The sequence below is a fragment of the Octopus sinensis genome, linkage group LG15 (assembly GCF_006345805.1).
Source record: "Octopus sinensis linkage group LG15, ASM634580v1, whole genome shotgun sequence".
NCBI lineage: Eukaryota > Metazoa > Mollusca > Cephalopoda > Octopoda > Octopodidae > Octopus > Octopus sinensis.
The window spans coordinates 33259636-33278248 of record NC_043011.1 but is presented as its reverse complement, the minus strand read 5'-3'; the positions used below and the strand labels follow the sequence as shown (position 1 = coordinate 33278248).

General features: G+C 37.7%; 1 protein-coding gene and 1 non-coding gene across 2 annotated transcripts in view; both read right to left on the bottom strand.

Moving 5' to 3' along the window:
* The window catches only part of LOC115219642 (BTB/POZ domain-containing protein 17), a 194197-nt gene that overhangs the window by 168756 nt on the left and 6828 nt on the right, over positions 1–18613 (bottom strand). The gene's annotated exons all lie outside the window — the stretch shown is intronic.
* Positions 6369–6562, bottom strand: LOC115220039. Its single transcript, XR_003882427.1, has one exon. It is a non-coding gene; the product is annotated as a U2 spliceosomal RNA (small nuclear RNA).

The following is an 18613-nucleotide window of genomic DNA, read 5'->3' as shown; positions in this document are numbered from 1 at the left end:
TAGTTTATATTCATATAAAAAAAAAAGAAAAAGAAAAGAAAATTGGGAAGTTAATAATTGTTTATTATTAACAGCTAATTAATTATCTTACAGCTGTTTCAATTAATAGTAAATATTAAATTTATAAGGCCTGAGCATATCTTTAGAGGACAAAATATACTTTTGGATGTTTTATGTGTGTTTGTGGATTCATTGTCTACTATAATGAATATATATTTTTCCCTCTGAAGATATTATGCTCAAGTCATGTAAATATAAAATTTATTTAATATTTACAGCTGTAAGTGAAGACGATTAATTTGCTGTTAATAATAAGCAATTATTAACTTCCCAATCTCCATTTCCTTTTTTTTTTCTTCTCATATATATATATATATATATATATATATATATATATATATACAGGGTGTCCCAAAAAATGTATACACACTTTAGCAGCTGATAACTCAATTGATATTTTTTCTTTCCAGATGAAACCTATAAGATTTAATGATGGCAGTCAGATTAAGCTTTGAACAAAGAAAATTCATTCTAAAATGATACTGGAAGTACGAAAATGCAGTTGAAGTGCAAAAACAGTTGGGGAGGGAGTTTCAAACAGATCCACCAATGCAACTCCCTATCACTTGAATTAGAGATAAGTTTGAAGCTGATGGAACTGTTCAGAATGTCCACGATAAGCATTCCAGAAGACCCCCAACATCAACAACCCCAACAAAGCAAGGAGTACTGGAAATGAATCACCAAAGTCCAAGAAAATCTGTGCGGCAAAGCCAGTCATGAGGTAGGTATTCCAAAATCATCTGTCCAATGCATTGTCAATGGAAAAGTTACATTCCAAGATTAGTCCATGCTATTAATGATGATGATCCAGACGAAAGGGTGCAGCATTGCGAGTGGTACTTGGAACGATGTGTAGAAGCTGCACACTTTCCAACAAAGATTGTGTGGAGTGATGAAGCCACATTCAAATTAAATGGTTCAATTAACTGCCACAATTGCACCTACTGAGGTCCTGAGAATCTGCATGTTATGGTGAAACACCATGTTAATTTGATATTTGCGTGGTGTGGTTTATCATCAAGAGGATTAATTGGACCATTCTTTTGTTATGCTACTGTGACTGGTCCTGTTTACTTGAACTTGTTGCAACAGTCTGTTATGCCAAGCATTAGAGAAGACTTTGAAGATGAGGAGTTTTATTTTCAGCAAGATGGGGCACCCCCACACTACCATTGCTATGTTAGATCCTTCCTTGATGAGATCTTGCTAAACAGGTGGATTGGATGAAGAGGTATGGTTGAATTCACCAGACCTCACACCACTAAACTTTTTTATGGGGATACCTTAAAGACAAATTCTACGCTATGAAACCTACAAGTCGCTGATTTGAGAGCAGCCATTGGACGAGAGTGCACACAAATACCAAACAAATTCTTTTGTGATATTTGTGATTCCATTCCTTTGCGTTGTCAGCAGTGCCTGGACCAGACCGGACATCAGTTTGAAAACAGGCATTGACAAAACAATAAAATAATGTCTGTAGATTCTATTAAATTTTGAAAATGAAGTGTCTTTTAATAAACAACTACTTTACAATTGTTTAAAGTGTGCATACATTTTTTTGGGACACCCTGTATATATATATTTGAATTGAGTAAAGATTCAGATACAATGAAACTCAAAAGAGAGTCAGCAATTCATGTGAATAAGAAAACACAACCCTTTTATAAAAGTGGGAGCCAACTATGAATATTACACCTGCTAGAGGAAGACAAACACTTAACAAAAAAATTCTGAATGCAAAGAATCTAATGTCTAAGAATGAAAAGATAACTCTAGGAGAAAGAAAGAAAGAGAGAAGAATGTAGAGAAACTAAAAGGCAGGAAAGCAAACAAGAAAAGAAAGACAGACAGACAGATTGATAAGAAAAAAAATCATTTCCTAGCCAGATGGTAGAGGAAATCAAATTTTTATTTTATATTTAATCTTTTATTCGTTTCAGTCATTAGACTGTGGCCATGCCAGAGCACAGTTCTGAAAATTTTTTAGTTAAATGAATCAACTCCAGTACTTTTGTTTTTAACCCTAGTCTTATTATATTGGTCTCTTTTGCCAAACCACTAAGTTACAAGGACATAACCAAACCAATACCAGTGGTCAAGCAGTGGTGGGGGACCAAAACACACACATAGGACCTCTTTCAATTGCCATCTGCCAGATCCACTAACAAGCTTTGGTCAACCTGAGGCTATAGTAAAAGATACTTGCCCAAGATGCCACACAATGGGACTGAACCAGGAATTATGTGGTTGGTAAGCAAACATCTTACCACATGTACCTTGGGTATATGCTAAGGTTTGTTCTGATGCTCTTATTTTTACTGTATTGAAAGTGTACTACATAAGGTGAGTGCAATGCCTAACAGTACTATTTTCTGTATATTAATAAGTTCTGGGCTTTTGGTTATGACCTTCTCAACACATTTTTGATCATTCTAAGAGCACTCATTATTTTCAGGATTCTTTGTTTTCAGATGCCACACTCAGTTTATTTATATTTTCAGATCTTTATATTTTGGCATTTTCTACATTTTTTTTAGAGGTACATTGTTTTTATTATTACTATTATTATACTTAACAAGGTGAGCTGGCAGAATTATTAGCATACTGGACAAAATGCTTAACAGCTTTTAGCTCACCTTTACATTCTGAGTTCACATCCCAAAAAGATCGACTTTGCTTTTCATCTTTCAGGGCTGATAAAGTTGCATATTGGGCTTGATGTAATTGATTAGACTCCTCCCACTAAAATTTCAGGCCTTGTGCCCCTATAGTTGAACTGGTAGAATCATAAGCATGCCAGTCAAAATGCTTAGCATTTCAGTCTTTATGTTCTGAGTTCGAATTCTGCTGAGGTTGACTTTGCCTTTTATCCTTTTGGGGTTGATAAAATAAATATCAGTTTAACACTGGGGTCGATGTAATCAATTTATCCCCTCCCCTAAATTGCAGGCCTTGTGCCAAAGTTAAAAATCATTATTATTATTATTATTATTATTATTATTATTATCAAATGAAAAAAATATTTGAATTTCTCTGAAATAAAGTACAAGCATAGCTGTATGGTTAAAAAGCTTGTTTAACAACCATGAAGCTCTTGATTCAGTTCTACAGCAAAGCACTTGGAGCAGGAATCTTATACTCAGAGCTTAGTTGACTAATACCTTTAGTATGAAATCTGGTATATCGAAACTAATTGACCACATAAAATGCAAAACAATCTTATTCATTCAACCTCTTTTGCAAAAGCTGTTGAACATGAAATATGAATGGTATACGAAATTCATGCTTTTCTGATTTTATTCTATTCTTAAAGATCATTTTAACTGATTATGTCCCTCTTAGATTTATTGCAATGTACCATATTTGATGGTATATACAATGCCCTTTTTCTCCCCAAACAATGTCTCAAAAAAAAAAAAATTACCCTCGGTTCTCCTATGTGTGAAGTTGGGCCTCCATAAGCTTTTGTGCGTCAAAAGCATTTTTTCTTGAATATGTACAGCTAAAATTGGGTTGTGTTTAACCCTTTAGTATTCAGTTGACTGTTTTCTCTGTCAAATGTAATACCTTTAAAGTTTTTAACAAATGAAGTTTATGAATTATTTTAATAATTATTTCATGAAGTAATTTAAGCTATTATTTTACTACTTTAAAAATTTTAATAATGATGATGATCTCTTTTATGGGCTAGAGGGTTGCAACAAGCTGGAAACAGTATCAAAAGCGAAATACAAAAGAAAGCAAGACACATTTTCTTTAGTTATGCATTATCTCATAGCTTTGAAATTTTGAGGAGAGGATTGTCTGTTTTTAAACTAACATTGTATCATTGGTGTGAGAAGTTGGATCTGGCTAGTTTTAACTAGCCAGATGTAAGAGGTGACTGCCTCTAATTCAAGGGCCCTTTCTTTGTTTTATTTCATTCCTATATGTTGTTATTGCTCTTTATTATCTATTTATTGGAGTGTCTTTACTGTTGTATTCAGCGCATCCTTCTACTCAATGTAAATCACTAGTTTCTTGCTTTATTTTGTATTTCACTTTTGATACTGTCCCCAGCTTGTCGCAACCCTCTGGCCCATAAAACAAATCACCACCATTATTAAAATTTTTAAAGTAGCAAAATAATAACTTGAATTATTTCATTAAATAATTATTAAAATAATTCATAAACTTCATTGTTAAAAACTTCCTCCTCATTATCATTATTGCAGTAGGTATTATTATCATTAATTATATAGCCAATGATTTCTAAAAGTTGGCATGGATGGCTGAGAACTTCCTCTATCAGAATAGTCTGTTATTCTTTTGATTGTTGTTACAGTTACATCATAATTCTTCTTCTTCTTCTTATTATTATTATTATTATTATTACTATTATCATTGATATTTTCATTACCATCAGCATCATCGCAATTATATACTGAAAGCTAGTGACTTCAGCCATCAACATGAAGACACTAAAAATATTTCTTTTGATTTTTCATATTGATTAATTCTTCAGATTATTGTTACAAACATCATGATAATCATCATCATCATTGTTATAATCATTACCAATATCTATTGATTTAAGAAAGTTGGCATGAATGGGAGAGAACTTATTTCTTCTGATTATTCCATTGTTATTCTAATTAATATTACAATTCATTGTTATCATTCAACTGCACCAACAGATGGCCACAATGTTTCTCAACCCATAACAGCTTTCATAATCAATTTGTCACTCCATGGTCGAGTTAGTAGACCATAGTCATCAATCAGATTTGCATAGCTGGGTAGAATCTGAAATTGTAAAGAACCAGAAAAAATACCACCAGGTACTTTGTGTGATGTTCCAACAATTCTGCTAATTCACTGTCGAGAATTGGTGGCTCATTTATCAACCCCTAAAAAGATAAAATACAAAGTTGACCTTGGCAGGATTTGAACTCAGAGCACATTAAGTCAGAAAAAACATTCTCCTTGGTGTTCTAACAACTCAGCCAATTCATGATAAATATTGGTTTGTCTGGAAAGTTTGTGACGATTTTTAAAGGAAAGAAAATGGTCAATGAATACTTGCCATTAAATTTTGAATCAACCAAATATGAACCATTTTGTTGCACAATATGTCTCCATCTTTCCTTTAACTTGAAAATACCCTCTTCCCAAAATTGAGGTGGTTTCATGGCAAAGAATTCATCAAGGTATCTTTTTACGTCATCCAAGGAATTGAGATTTTTACCATTAAGACTATTCTGCAGAGACCTGAATAAATGGATATTTGAAGGAGCAATATCTGGTGAATATGGAGGGTGGGGTAACACATCCCAGCCGAGCTGCAGCAATTTTTGTCTGGTTCCCAAAATATCAAGTGCCGAAAATGAACCTTCTTAACTCCCATTTAAAAGGGTTACAGAATTAACACAAGTTATAGGAACATAAACTTTCTTCCATGAAAAGATAGCTTAAACTATGCTCTAAATGGAGGTGTAGTCAAATCCTATTTTATGGACTCAACTATGTTCTAAAATAAGTTGAAAGGTAAGCTACTATAAATCGGCACAAACTTTCCGGACAACCCAATACTTATATTAGCATCATCATCATCATTATCATTTTGGCCACCATTATTACCATCATCATCATCATCGTCATCACTGCTGTTCTTGTCATCATTACCAGTCTTTGTCAGCATTGTTGCCATAATTCATTATCATTATTGTCACTATTGCCATCATCATCAAAATTACTATTCGGCAAAGATTTAGGAAAGGTGGCAGGGATGCCAGAGACATTCATCTGATTATTGTTACAATTATAACCATGGTAAAAAGAATCATAATCACCATTACACACTCTCTCTTTTACTCTATTACTTGTTTCAGTCATTTGACTGTGGCCATGTTGGAGCACTGCCTTTAGTCGAGCAAATCGACCCCAGGACTTATTCTTTGTAAGCCTAGTACTTATTCTATTGGTCTCTTTTGCCGAACCGCTAAGTTATGGAGACGTAAACACACCAGCATCGGTTGTCAAGCGATGCTGGGGGGACAAACATAGACACACAAGCATACACACACACACACACATATATATGACGGGCTTCTTTCAGTTTCCGTCTACCAAATCCACTCACAAGGCTTCGGTTGGCCCGAGGCTATAGTAGAAGACACTTGCACAAGGTGCCATGCAGTAGGACTGAACTTGGAACCATGTAGTTGGTAAGTAAGCTACTTACCACACAGGACCTTTTTTTCTGTAGTTTCAGTTCAGAGCTGCAGCTATGCTGATGCACCACCATTTGATATCTCCCAGGTGTGAAATGGGCTGAATCCTGAAAGAACTGCAATACCAGGCCAACCCATGGCAAAGTCGGACCAAGCCCCTAACACTTCACCTCGTTCTAAAAATCAAGTTAATATCGATGGCCCTAAATAGGGACCGTATCAGATATTAAGCTGATAAGAACAGATACTACACATTGATCTTAGCCAAAATGCCGAGAATATAATATATCTATTAGTTAAGGTCATTGGCATAAATGGTAAGAGCTTTAGGGAATGTTTGAACAATGGGTTAAAAAAATGGTAAAATGTGATCTAAGAGGCATCTTATGTAATCTAGAATTTTAACCCTTTAGCATTCAGATTACTCTGTCATATGAAATGCTTTTTATCAATATCATGTTGAATTAATTATGCATTAATTATCTCATAGCTTCAACATTTTGATGAAGTGGCTTTTTATAATATTTAGAATTACATTGTAGGGTATGTGTGAGAGGCCAGATCTGGCTGGTTTGAACATAACTGAGACCCCCTTTGGTCACGACACTGACCTAGAGATTGGACCAAGAAAGTTACCCTCCCAGGCACAAGTCCTCCCCTCTCCACACCATCAGTGTTATCCAAGGGAAAGGTAAGGGCCAATACAGCTTCGCATCTGTGACATCACAACTCATTTCTACAGCTGAGTGAACTGGAGCAACGTAAAATAAAGTGTCTTGCTCAAGAACACAACATGCAGCCTGGTCCGGGATTCGAGCTCACAACCTCATGATCGTAAGCTCAACGCTCTAACCACTGAGCCATGCGCTTTCACTTTGAACATAAAACAGGTAGAATATTTGGGCGTGATATAGCAGGTTAAAATGCTAACAGGTTAACGTACACCAGATGGGATTAGTATAGATTGGTAGAAAAGCAACCATCTCTCTCTCAAATCACATCCTATCATCTTAACAAAAGAAAGGAGACATTGGAAACGGCAAAATTAAATATATCTTTATATATAAAAGTCAAGTTGTGTGTCTGTCTCCTACGATTTAGATTCCTAACTACTCCCACATTTTGCGGTGCAGTTTAACCAAAACCGGGTATCTTATAGTCGTGATTCGTATCAATCTCTTCTGGGTATTAGCGCGCGTCTACGATGAGTCAACGATTTAAAAAAAAATTTACCATACTTTTTTTCCCATTTTTAATGCATTTTTTTGCTATAACTCTCTAAAAATACTTATATAGTTATTTCCCTTACAAACCCGAGCAACGCCGGGCGATACTGCTAGTTTTAAAATAAAAATGTCTTTGTGCAGATAAGAAATTAAGGGTGCAAAGGATAGCAGCAAATATAGGCTTAACAGGATACATCCATACATACATGTACAAATACACACACACACATTATATATATATATATTAGTTGGTGTTAGGAAGGGTATCTAATCATAGAAACTATAACAAAAATATTGGAGCTTGGTTCAGTCCTTTAACCAGTTGGATCCTGCCAAACCATCCAACACATTTCAGCATAAAATACCAACACTAAATGATGATCACACACACACATAGAAAGGTGGTGAGCTAGCAGAATCATTAGCATACTGGGCAAAATGCTTAGCGGCATTTCATCCAGCTTTACATTCTGAGTTCAAATACCACCAAGCTTGACTTTACCTTTTACCATTCAGAGTCAATAAAATAAGTACCAGTTGAACACTGGGGTTGATGTAACCGACTTACTCCTCCCCTGAAATTGCTGGCCTTGTGCCAAATCTTGAAAGCAATATATAAACACACAGATCCCATTTTTTAAAACACATTTCAATTGAGAGGCTGGGGTTTTCTGCAATACCCTACATCAATCAGCACAGTCCTTTGTCATCTCTTCCACAAGATGCAGCATCTTCAGGTCAACCTTTGTACCTTCATCCAAAGTTTTCTTCCATATCCCTTTTCCATAGGTTCCATTAACTTGCTAATCGTTAGCAAGCTAGACAAAATGCTTTGCAGTATTCCACCTGTTGCTATGTTCTGAGTTCAAATTCCACCGAGGTAGATTTTGCCTTTCATCCTTTCGGGGTCGATAAGTACCAGTCAAGTACTGGGTCGATATGATCGACTATACCCCTTCCCATTGTAGAAGAAAGGATGATGATGATGATGATGATTATTATTATTATTATTATTATTATTATTATTATTATTATTATTATTATAATAATAATAATAATAATAATAATAATAATAATAATAATAATAAGGCGGCAAGCTGGCAGAATCGCTAGAACACCGGGCCGAATGCTTAGCGATATTTCGTTCGTGTTTACGTTTTGAGTTCAAATTCTGCCGACGTCGACTTTTCCTTTCATTCTTCCGGGGTCGATAAAATAAGGGATCTAGTGGAGTACTGAAAGCGATGTAATTGACTCGTCCCCCTCCCCCGAAATTGCTAGCCTTGTGCCAACATTTGAAATATTTATTACTATCACTTATTGTTGAAGGCGACCACTATTATCATTAAGCCAGATTATGAATAGATTGCAAATGAGAGGTGCACACAATTTCAAGCTTTAGTCTTCTATTGTGTTCAACCACGTGTTTTTTAAAAAGGGACTGACGAAGACTTGTACAGAAATGATTCATAAGGTCTTTTGACTACTGTAGCAGAAACGGAGAAAGGAAGAAACAAAATTAAAAATAAATACGAGAGAGACAGAAAGAAGAAACAATAAACCATGGATACAGAGAGGAGGAGAGTTTTAAAGGGGGGGAAATATATATAAAGAGGGGAAACGGAAAAGAAGGCCGTTTAATCGACACGTGTCTGAATGTGTTTACTGAAAGACTAAGCAATAAATACTAACAATAACATCACCAACAGCAAGTGACAGCAAGCGAAGTTCACAGGCATTTAAATAAACAACTTTCGTAAAGTCGTCACCTGCTATTATATGTCGTATTTATGTTGCGAATAATGTATGTCTAAGATTGTAATTCCATTCACATCTCACATATTATACAGGGATATTAAATCGACCCGATACTTGACTGGTAAGTTTATTCTCTCCAAATTGATAAAAGATCCAAGTTATTTTTTTTTCTCTAGGAAGATAATCAACTGTGTTGAGCTGAATATTATACAATTTTCAGAATCAAAAAACGATGATGTGTGCGCGCATATGTGTATGTGTGTGTGTGTACACACACACACACGCATACATACATAGAGCTGCTCTAAGTCTTAGGGATAATATACCCCACCACAAGAAAATACAAACTTCGTTCGCTCTCTTTGTTTCTTTTCGCTTTCATACCAGCCAGCCATCCATTCATTCATTGTGTGTTTCCGCTTGACTACATACGAGCACACCTCATCATTATATACGACGAGCCAACGAGGGAATCTCTAAGTGGACACCCGATATGCTAGATACACATGTAGTAGCTAAATCACCAGATTAAATTCACAGATTAAAAACGAGGTAGCCATCATCACCTGAACGATTAAAATTATAGGTCTGCATTGTCAGCAAGTCTATGATTTTAGGGGCTAAATAATAACACATAATAACACGAGGGTGGAGTACTTTTACGAGTCGCTCGCTCGCTCCGCTAGAAATAACAAACAATTCGCTTTTAGATAACACCCTATCTTTAAATAAATTTGAGTGATGTTTCTCTGTCCGTTACGTTTTTATGTTCGTTAATTCTTCCTAAACCGATGGTGCAAGGACAACGAAACTCAAACCAGCAACTCCCCTAATCCCAGGGAATGTCTTTTTTTTTTAAGGGGCGCCTAAATGGGGCCCCCACTGACCGCACTATTTTTACTGCACTTTAAACTAAATACATGGCATTGGCGACCAAATCGAGCAATGGCAATGTATTTCATACCATGAACAACCAGGGAATATGGTAAGGAGGTCCAATTTCTGAAGGGCCACTTAAATGGGACCCCACTGACCCCCACCCTATTTTTACTGTATTTACCTCGCTCTTATCCTTATTGGTTAAACTATGATCAGCATCAGTGCTTAGCACATTTGCAGAAATAAGTTTGGGCATTTTAAATACCTTCAGGTACATTCAAATCGAGATAAAGATTTATAACAGGTAAGTTCCAAGTGTGGTAGTGTGGATATTTATATTTTGTTGCTTATGAAACATATCTAAGTGGAAAACTAATCTTGTTTCGGTTACAGTATCCCTCTAAAGATTTGTAACAAAAGATAGAATGAGACTGAGATGAAATGGACCCTACTCATTTTATCTCAATCTCATTTTCATATTGTTTCGGAAATGGTAAAGTGATGGAAAGATTATGATAGCTATGATTGTCATACACTTCACTTGCTTAGTACGAACGGAGGTTCAAGTCTAAAAATATGAAGTGAATTAATTACTACAGTGAGTTTGGAGGCACATATAACTCCGTGAAAGTGTCGCAAATGTTCATCATCAGAATAAAACGGAAAAGAAAAGAAAACAAACATGGAAAATGGATCCTCAAGGCCTCAAAGATGCCCTCCACGGGAGCTAACCTGAATGCCGTCCGAAGAGCGGCTTCAAGGCTAGTAGTCATAAAAAAGCATAGTTTGGATAGTTTAATCCCGGACAATCTATTGCTGAAATAAACAAAAGATGTAGTATGCAGACTATAACAGGGTTCGTTCAATCAAGGCAAACTTTCTACTAAACATTGTGGGTGTGTACACACGATTAATCTGGGGCTTTAAACAACAACATATATGTAAATAGAAACTAAAATCTTTAAAATCGTTTCACGCTCTGATTGTTCATACGATTCGTTAGAACAATCGGAACCGTGAAATTCAGTTACGGTTCTAGAAACTTTTCAAGTAAGATATACACACTACGCATTGAATACTTTTTCTTCCTTTGTGGACACAATCCATTCATGTATGCATATATAGCCTTGCGTAAATTATTGCGGGTTTTGTAAGGATGAAAAGTATTTCATCCTCGTCCAAACAATATACACCTTAAATAGAAAGAGTTAATTTCTAAACGTCACCACGAGAACAAGTATTACTGTAATATCTGCAACGGAACTATTGAGCCAGATCAAACGTAAACAATTACATAGCTGGAGGTCTGTCGACCACTATCTCGTACGCGAAATCTTTTCCCCGCGAGAGTTCCGGACCCCAGTTATGTACTCATGCACTCTCTTTTACTTGTTTCAGTCATTTGACTGTGGCCATGTAGGAGCACCGCCTTTAGTCGAGTAAATCGACCCCAGGACTTATTCTTTGTAAGCCTAGTACTTATTCTATCGGTCTCTTTTGCCAAACCGCTAAGTTACTGGGACGTAAACACCATCATCGGTTGTCAAGTGATGTTAGGGGGGACAAACACAGGCACACAAACATATACACACACATACATATATATACATATATACGACAAGCTTCTTTCAGTTTCTGTCTACCAAATCCACTCACAAGGCTTTGGTTGGCCCAAGGCTATAGTAGAAGACACTTGCCGAGGGTGCCACGCAGTGGGAATGAACCCAGAACCATGTGGTTGGCAAGCAAGCTACTTACCACACAGCCACTCATAATAAATTAGTTTAATAGTTGAGCTTTGATTGGCTGTATACAAATAAGTGATGTGCGATAAGATAAGGTCACTTGGGTAAGGAATGACCATGCTTATTTTTACTTTTAATAATGCTTTTTGTTCTTGATCTTGTTTCAACCATGGCTGCCTCTGCGTAGTTATTTATGTTGTTGTTTACTTTGTAAAACAGTAAGGGGAAAGGGGTGCCAGCACATCACCCTCTACCCACATTTTTACCATATGAGGCCCTAACAAAATCCGATAATAGGTATAGATGCAAATACTGTTCGTTTTTCGACATCAGTGGCAGACGCCATTAGAAAAACTTATATCTATTTGCAAAGGAGCCTTCACTTTCATCGCTACCTGGTGGTTACCGCCCGTTGACGAGGGACAACCATCCCGAAACTAGTTCGAGCGTATCACTCAGGCTTGCGAGGAAGGGATGGCCTCCCTTTGCAAATACTCCAAAGACACAGATATTGTGTTTAGAGCCAGCTAGAGACGAAGATCTCTTGGGGCTATAAAGCTACAGTAACACCCCCCTCCCCAATGTGGTTAGCCATGATAAGATGGCTTCTATACTTTACATTATCTAAATGCTTATCTCCTAAAACCAGGCTTAACTTGGCGATCGGTCGATTTACAACACCGTTCTTCTTCTTGAGTTTACTTGGTAGAGTGTGTTTGTTACCTTGACAACAAAATCTAAGTGAGCTTTGATTGGCTGTATGCAAATGAGTTCATTACTGGGGTCTGGAACCCTTGTGGGGAAAAGAAAATTTCGCATCCCGTACGCCAAAACAACAAAGGCTAATAAAACTGAGAAAGCGCTCGTAAAAAAAAGCCAGCTTGTCGGTGGACTGTCTATGGACAGAGACACGAAGCTCTAAATAATGAAATGATGTAAGCTGAACTTTTAACTCATAATAAATATTTATTTTAAGGTATCAGGTTTTTTTCTATTTTGTTCGGAGAAATACTTGCAAAGAAACTGAGAGAGAGAGAGAGTGTGTGTGTGTAACCGAAATGGGGTTTAGGGAAAAGTACATCAACAAGATCAACTTTACTGATCAGTACTTGTCAGATAAAAATGTGACATAAGAAAAAGGAATTTTACGAATGACGATTAGCTTAAGGCCACAAGTTTCATTTTCGTAAGAGCTTGCAGCTGATTTGTAAGGAAACTACGATAATTAGCCCTGCATGTTTTCATTCTAAAGGTGTGATTTGAAGAAGATTTGATTATCATTTCTCGTAGAAAATATTATTTTTTAGCAGGTCAAGCGTTCACAGACTTCTTCGTTGGTTTGAAAATTCGGTGCCTATTTTCGGTGAAGAGAATAAAGGTTAGTAAAATGCCAAATATTTAAACGTTTAACGTTATTAGTGCGTAGAATTCCAATTCATTCAGCCGTTTTCAATAAACTGCTGTATGAAAGCCACGGCATGCTCTTCTTGGCTGAGCTGTTGAATATACCATTCTACAACTGCGCGGCACGGGTTCACTAGTTGTCCGTGAGTCTAAACACACACACGACGGGGCAAGCGGAAGGGGTCAGCTGTCAAGCGTGCGCAGGGGGCGAAAATTGACCTTTCCAACGTGGGGCGTGCTGGCGACAAGACGTGCGTGGACGACGCTAAGGGTTTGGGGCTAGCAGCTGCTATCGTTAGTGTTCGGGTAGGGTGAGGAAGGACCAGTCATCTCTGGAGGATCTCCGTCTCCACGAAGAGAAGGTAGGTGCTTCTATATTCAAATCGCACACTCACTACACTCTCTCCATTTTTTCTTTCTCTCTCTCTCTCTCTCTCTCTCTCTCTGCCGAAGAACTTAGGTTCGAAACGTCAAAGACTTTTCCATTTTTCCCAAGCGTCAAACTAAAACACCTGCTGGTTGTTTGTTTTTAACCTGTCTGTCTTTTGTATAGTTGAACTAGATACATACATACATACACACACACACACACAGCTTTCACTTATACTTCTCGCTTTTTCTCACTCCTTTTTAATATGGAAGCACTCCGTCGGTTACGACGACGAGGGTTCCGGTTGATCCGAATCAACGGAACAGCCTGCTCGTGAAATTAACTGAGCACTCCACAGACACGTGTACCCTTAACGTAGTTCTCGGGGATATTCAGCGTGACACAGAGAGTGACAAGGCCGGCCCTTTGAAATACAGGTACAACAGAAACAGGAAGTAAGAGTGAGAGAAAGTTGTGGTGAAATAGTACAGCAGGGATCGCCACCACCCCCTGCCGGAGCCGCGTGGAGCTTGAGGTGTTTTCGCTCAATAAACACTCACAACGCCCGGTCTGGGAATCGAAACCGCGATCCTATGACCACGAGTCCGCTGCCCTAACCACTGGGCCATTGCGCCTCCACTCTCCTTTTTAATAGTCAATTTTGCATACGACTAAATCTTTTCCTTTTTACCGTAGAATTGCTGATGGATCTATTATTTGTCCAGGTAACTCGCTGTCTTATTATAAAATCGATGCCTAATAGTTCTGACCATTATGTTGTCAATACTTGGAATAATTTTCTACAACCCTGGGAATTTGTACAAAGACAAAGAATCAAATTGTTTTGGAGTCATATGAAGAAGCTGAATATTGAGAAATCGCAACGAAAGCTCGCCGTCCTTAGGTGCTCGTGGGTACGGGTGTTGTTCCAAAGTAGGCCCTACACCCATTGAAACCAGACAAAATAAAATTTCAATAGCCCATTAATTTCCCGGGATCCTTTGCTGCAGCAGTGGCGTAACTACAGCGTGTGCCGTCCGGGACAGCCCTTGAGTTTACTATGCAGGCTTATACCACACCCCCATAAAAATATCACTCAGGGAGGACTACTAACTCGCACCCATGAAATTAACTTATGGTCTACAGAGCACAACCACACTTCGTTAATTATTTAAGGAATTATAAATGATGTAACGACATCTTTACATCAGCATGTGGAAAAGTAATTGGGAGAAGCTATCCGTGTATTATAATATGAACTCAACGTCGATAGATCAGCTACTACAGTATTTGTCCAGAGATAACATCTGTTATGGATTTGCCGTGTTAAAGATAAACTATAAGTGACGAAAATTGTTCCAGCAGCGGCCAGAGAGAGAGAACCAGATGCATTTCAGCCTTTTGGGTTTTTTTTTTAAAGGCACATTCTAGTAGCCAGCCACATTCTCGGACGAGAATTCGAAGTTTCTGATATAAGGTGTGTATGTGTGTGTGGTGGGGATGGGGGTGTGAATAAAACACTTTTGTTGCGAATAGCTGATAAAAGGAAAATCAGAGCAATTAAAGGTTAATATAATATAATAAACTAGCAACAAATTTATTTTTATCGTTAATTCTACGTATTTATTTATTCTTCTAGATTCTCCTGCTTATTTAAATTCGTCATCAGTGTAATATTTTGACTTGCATACAAAATAAAATAAAATGGGAAAGAGAGTGAATAAAAATGAAAAAGAGAATATGTATATATTTATGTTTAGGAAGCTGAGCGTCAAGACGCTGAAACTGATATCTACCGAGTCAAAGAAAACAATAGGCTTGAGAGGTCGAAGGTTTGCATTTCGTTATCGGTTGTATCAATCCATCTAGCAGTATATACAGGGTGCGATGGGTAAATTTCCGCCATTTTATATTTCTAATTTCGCGCATGTACATCGTTTGTTTTTGATTTTGTCGACTACACAGTATGGTAGAGTCAGTTGAGCACCGTCTGTGAGAAAACACCACCATGACGCAATTCACTCTGCCAGAAATTTGGAAACGACATGTTGTACTGCTTGGCATTCGCGCCGGAAGCTTCAACATTTTAGAGTGTTTGGGTGTCAATCTGAAGTCAGTGCAATCTAAGGACATGTACCGATAATGACAAAAACCAAACATCCAGTCAACGTCATGGTGTTCGGAGTGATCACTAGTGATAGCGACGTTATGTCTCCATTCATTTTCCTCAGACTCAACACGGTGGCCTACATCAAGTCTCTGGAGGAGGTAGTGCTGCCCGCTGGAAGACCCTATATCTGGCAACAGGACTCTGCACCATGCCACATAAGCAAGTGAATCCAGTCATGGCTGTTAGACAATTTCTGCAGCATCACCCCAAACATCTGGCCGCCTCACGCCTCAGACTGCAACCCAACTTGATTATTTTGTGTGGGGCGCAGTTGAGTGAGAGATTAACAAAACTCCTTGTAACACCAAAGATGAACTGAAGGCAAGGATGATGGCAGCATTCACTAACTTAAAAAAAGAGACTGTTCAGAAAAGTTGCAGGAGATTCCGAAGTCGTCAGGAGGCCGTGGTTGAAGCCAATAGCAATTTTATTAAATAAATTTACTCTTTAGTATTTCAAAATATTATTATGTAATTTTGGTAAATATATATGTTAAAATGAGTTGTCAGTGCTATTTTCATTTTGGCGTAATTTAGACAAGAGTTTATTCACCGCACCTTGTATGATGATGTGATTTAGTCTCAGGTTTGCCCTCTTTGATCACATCTACAATCAAAACGCGTTCTGGTCATAAATCTCTCTCTCATACATTGCATATCTAAGACTACATTATTCTATTAGTATCTCCATTATCTTCTTTTCTTTTATGATGAAGGGTAGGGTGTAATTTTTAGGGAACATTGCTGCTATTTCGAGGAATCATGGAATGTTTCTTTCGTTGGTTCATGCAGTAAATAGGTAAGTAGTGAGAGAGGGAGATAGGTCTGCCACTAACGTCAAATGCAAGAAGATTGTATAATTAACGAATGCTTAAAATGTTAAACATCTACATATAAGTAATCAACTCACGTAGGCCTGAGCCACAAGTGACGGCAGTTCTGTTTCAACAATTCTATAATGCTCCATTCTAAAGCGCATTTAACATGAATGAATGAAACTGGAATAATTGTCAGATTATTATAAAGAAAAAAAGGTTTAGTGGAGACCAATCCAGCACCTGACTAATATTTGTTTTAACAACGCCAAAAGGATGAAAGGGGAAAATGCTTCGTCGGGATTTGAATTCAAAATCTAACGGATTAGAGCAAATACTGCAAAGTACTCGCATTAATAAAAATGTTGCTTGGTTTTGTGTGATTAAGAAGTTTGCTTTTTCAACACGTGGTTTCGCGTTCAATCCTTCTGCATGGTGCCTCGAGGAAGTATCTTTTGCTGTAGCTCCGGGTCGATCCAAGTCTTTGGGGGCGGATTTAGCATACGGAACCAAAGTATGTCATATACATACAAATATACATACATGTATGTGTTATGTATATGTGTATGTGTTGACATTGTGCAACAGTTGTAACTGATTGTTACAGTCATACAAGCAGTGTCCTTAATTTCCAATATTCTTAGAAAACATGTCTTGCCATATAAAGAAATATTCTTTTCTACTCTAGGCACAAGGCCCGAAATTTTGCGGAGAGGTGGGGTGGCAATCGATTAGATTGACCCCAGTATGCAACTGGTACTTAATTTATCGACCCCAAAAGGATGAAAGACAAAGTCGAACTCGGCGGAATTTGAACTTTGAACGTGAAGACAGACGAAATACCTATTTCTTTATTACCCACAAGGGGCTATACACAGAGGGAACAAACAAGGACAGACATAGATATTAAGTCGATTATATCGACCCCTGTGCGTAACTGGTACTTAATTTATCGACCCCAAAAGGATGAAAGACAAAGTCGAACTCGGCGGAATTTGAACTTTGAACGTGAAGACAGACGAAATATCGCTAAGCATTTCGCCCGGCGGGCTAATGTTTCTTATTTCTTTATTGCCCATAAGGAGCTAAACATAGAGGTGACAAACAAGGGCAGATAAAGTGATTAAGTCGATTATATCGATCCCAGTGCGTAACTGGTACTTAATTTATCGAGCTGGCAGAAACGTTAGCACGCCGGGCGAAATGCGTAGCCGTATTTCGTCTGCCGCTACGTTCTGAGTTCAAATTCCACCGAGGTCGACTTTGCCTTTCATCCTTTCGGGGTCGATAAATTAAGTACCAGTTACGCACTGGGGTCGATATAATCGACTTAATCCGTTTGTCTGTCCTTGTTTGTCCTCTGTGTGTTTAGCCCCTTGTGGGTAGTAAAGAAATAGGTACTTAATTTATCGACCCCGAAAGGTTGAAAGGCAAAGTCGACCTCGGAGTGGTAACGTTTCTGCCAGCTCGCCGCCTTACCATAAAGAAATATTACCTTACTTGGAGACAGTTAAAGATAGGTGACGGGAAATGCATCCGTCACAAGAAAACCGGCCTCAACTAAGTTCGTCCGACTCAAGCAAACATCGAAAAGTGATCATTAAAATGATAAAAGTGCACTGCTTTGTTAGAGAGACGACGAATGTAAAGAGGTTCACAATTTACGATGAATTTAAATTCCAATAGGGTGTCGGCTATTTCCATTATTCCCCAGTGAGCAATAAAATAAGTACTGATCATGTACTAAAGCTGATAATGTATATTGCATTTATCTTGGCTTTTCAGTTCCTCGATGTCTTGACATATGGCGAATCTTTCACATTTTGGATCTGACAACACCCATCCTTCTCCAGACTTTACCACGGTCGATTTCTTCCAGAGAGAGAGAGAGATAATGAACTTTAGTATAAGACTAGTATTTCATTAACCTTGAAAAAGGTTGTAAAGTTCCTTCCCGAATCATATAGAG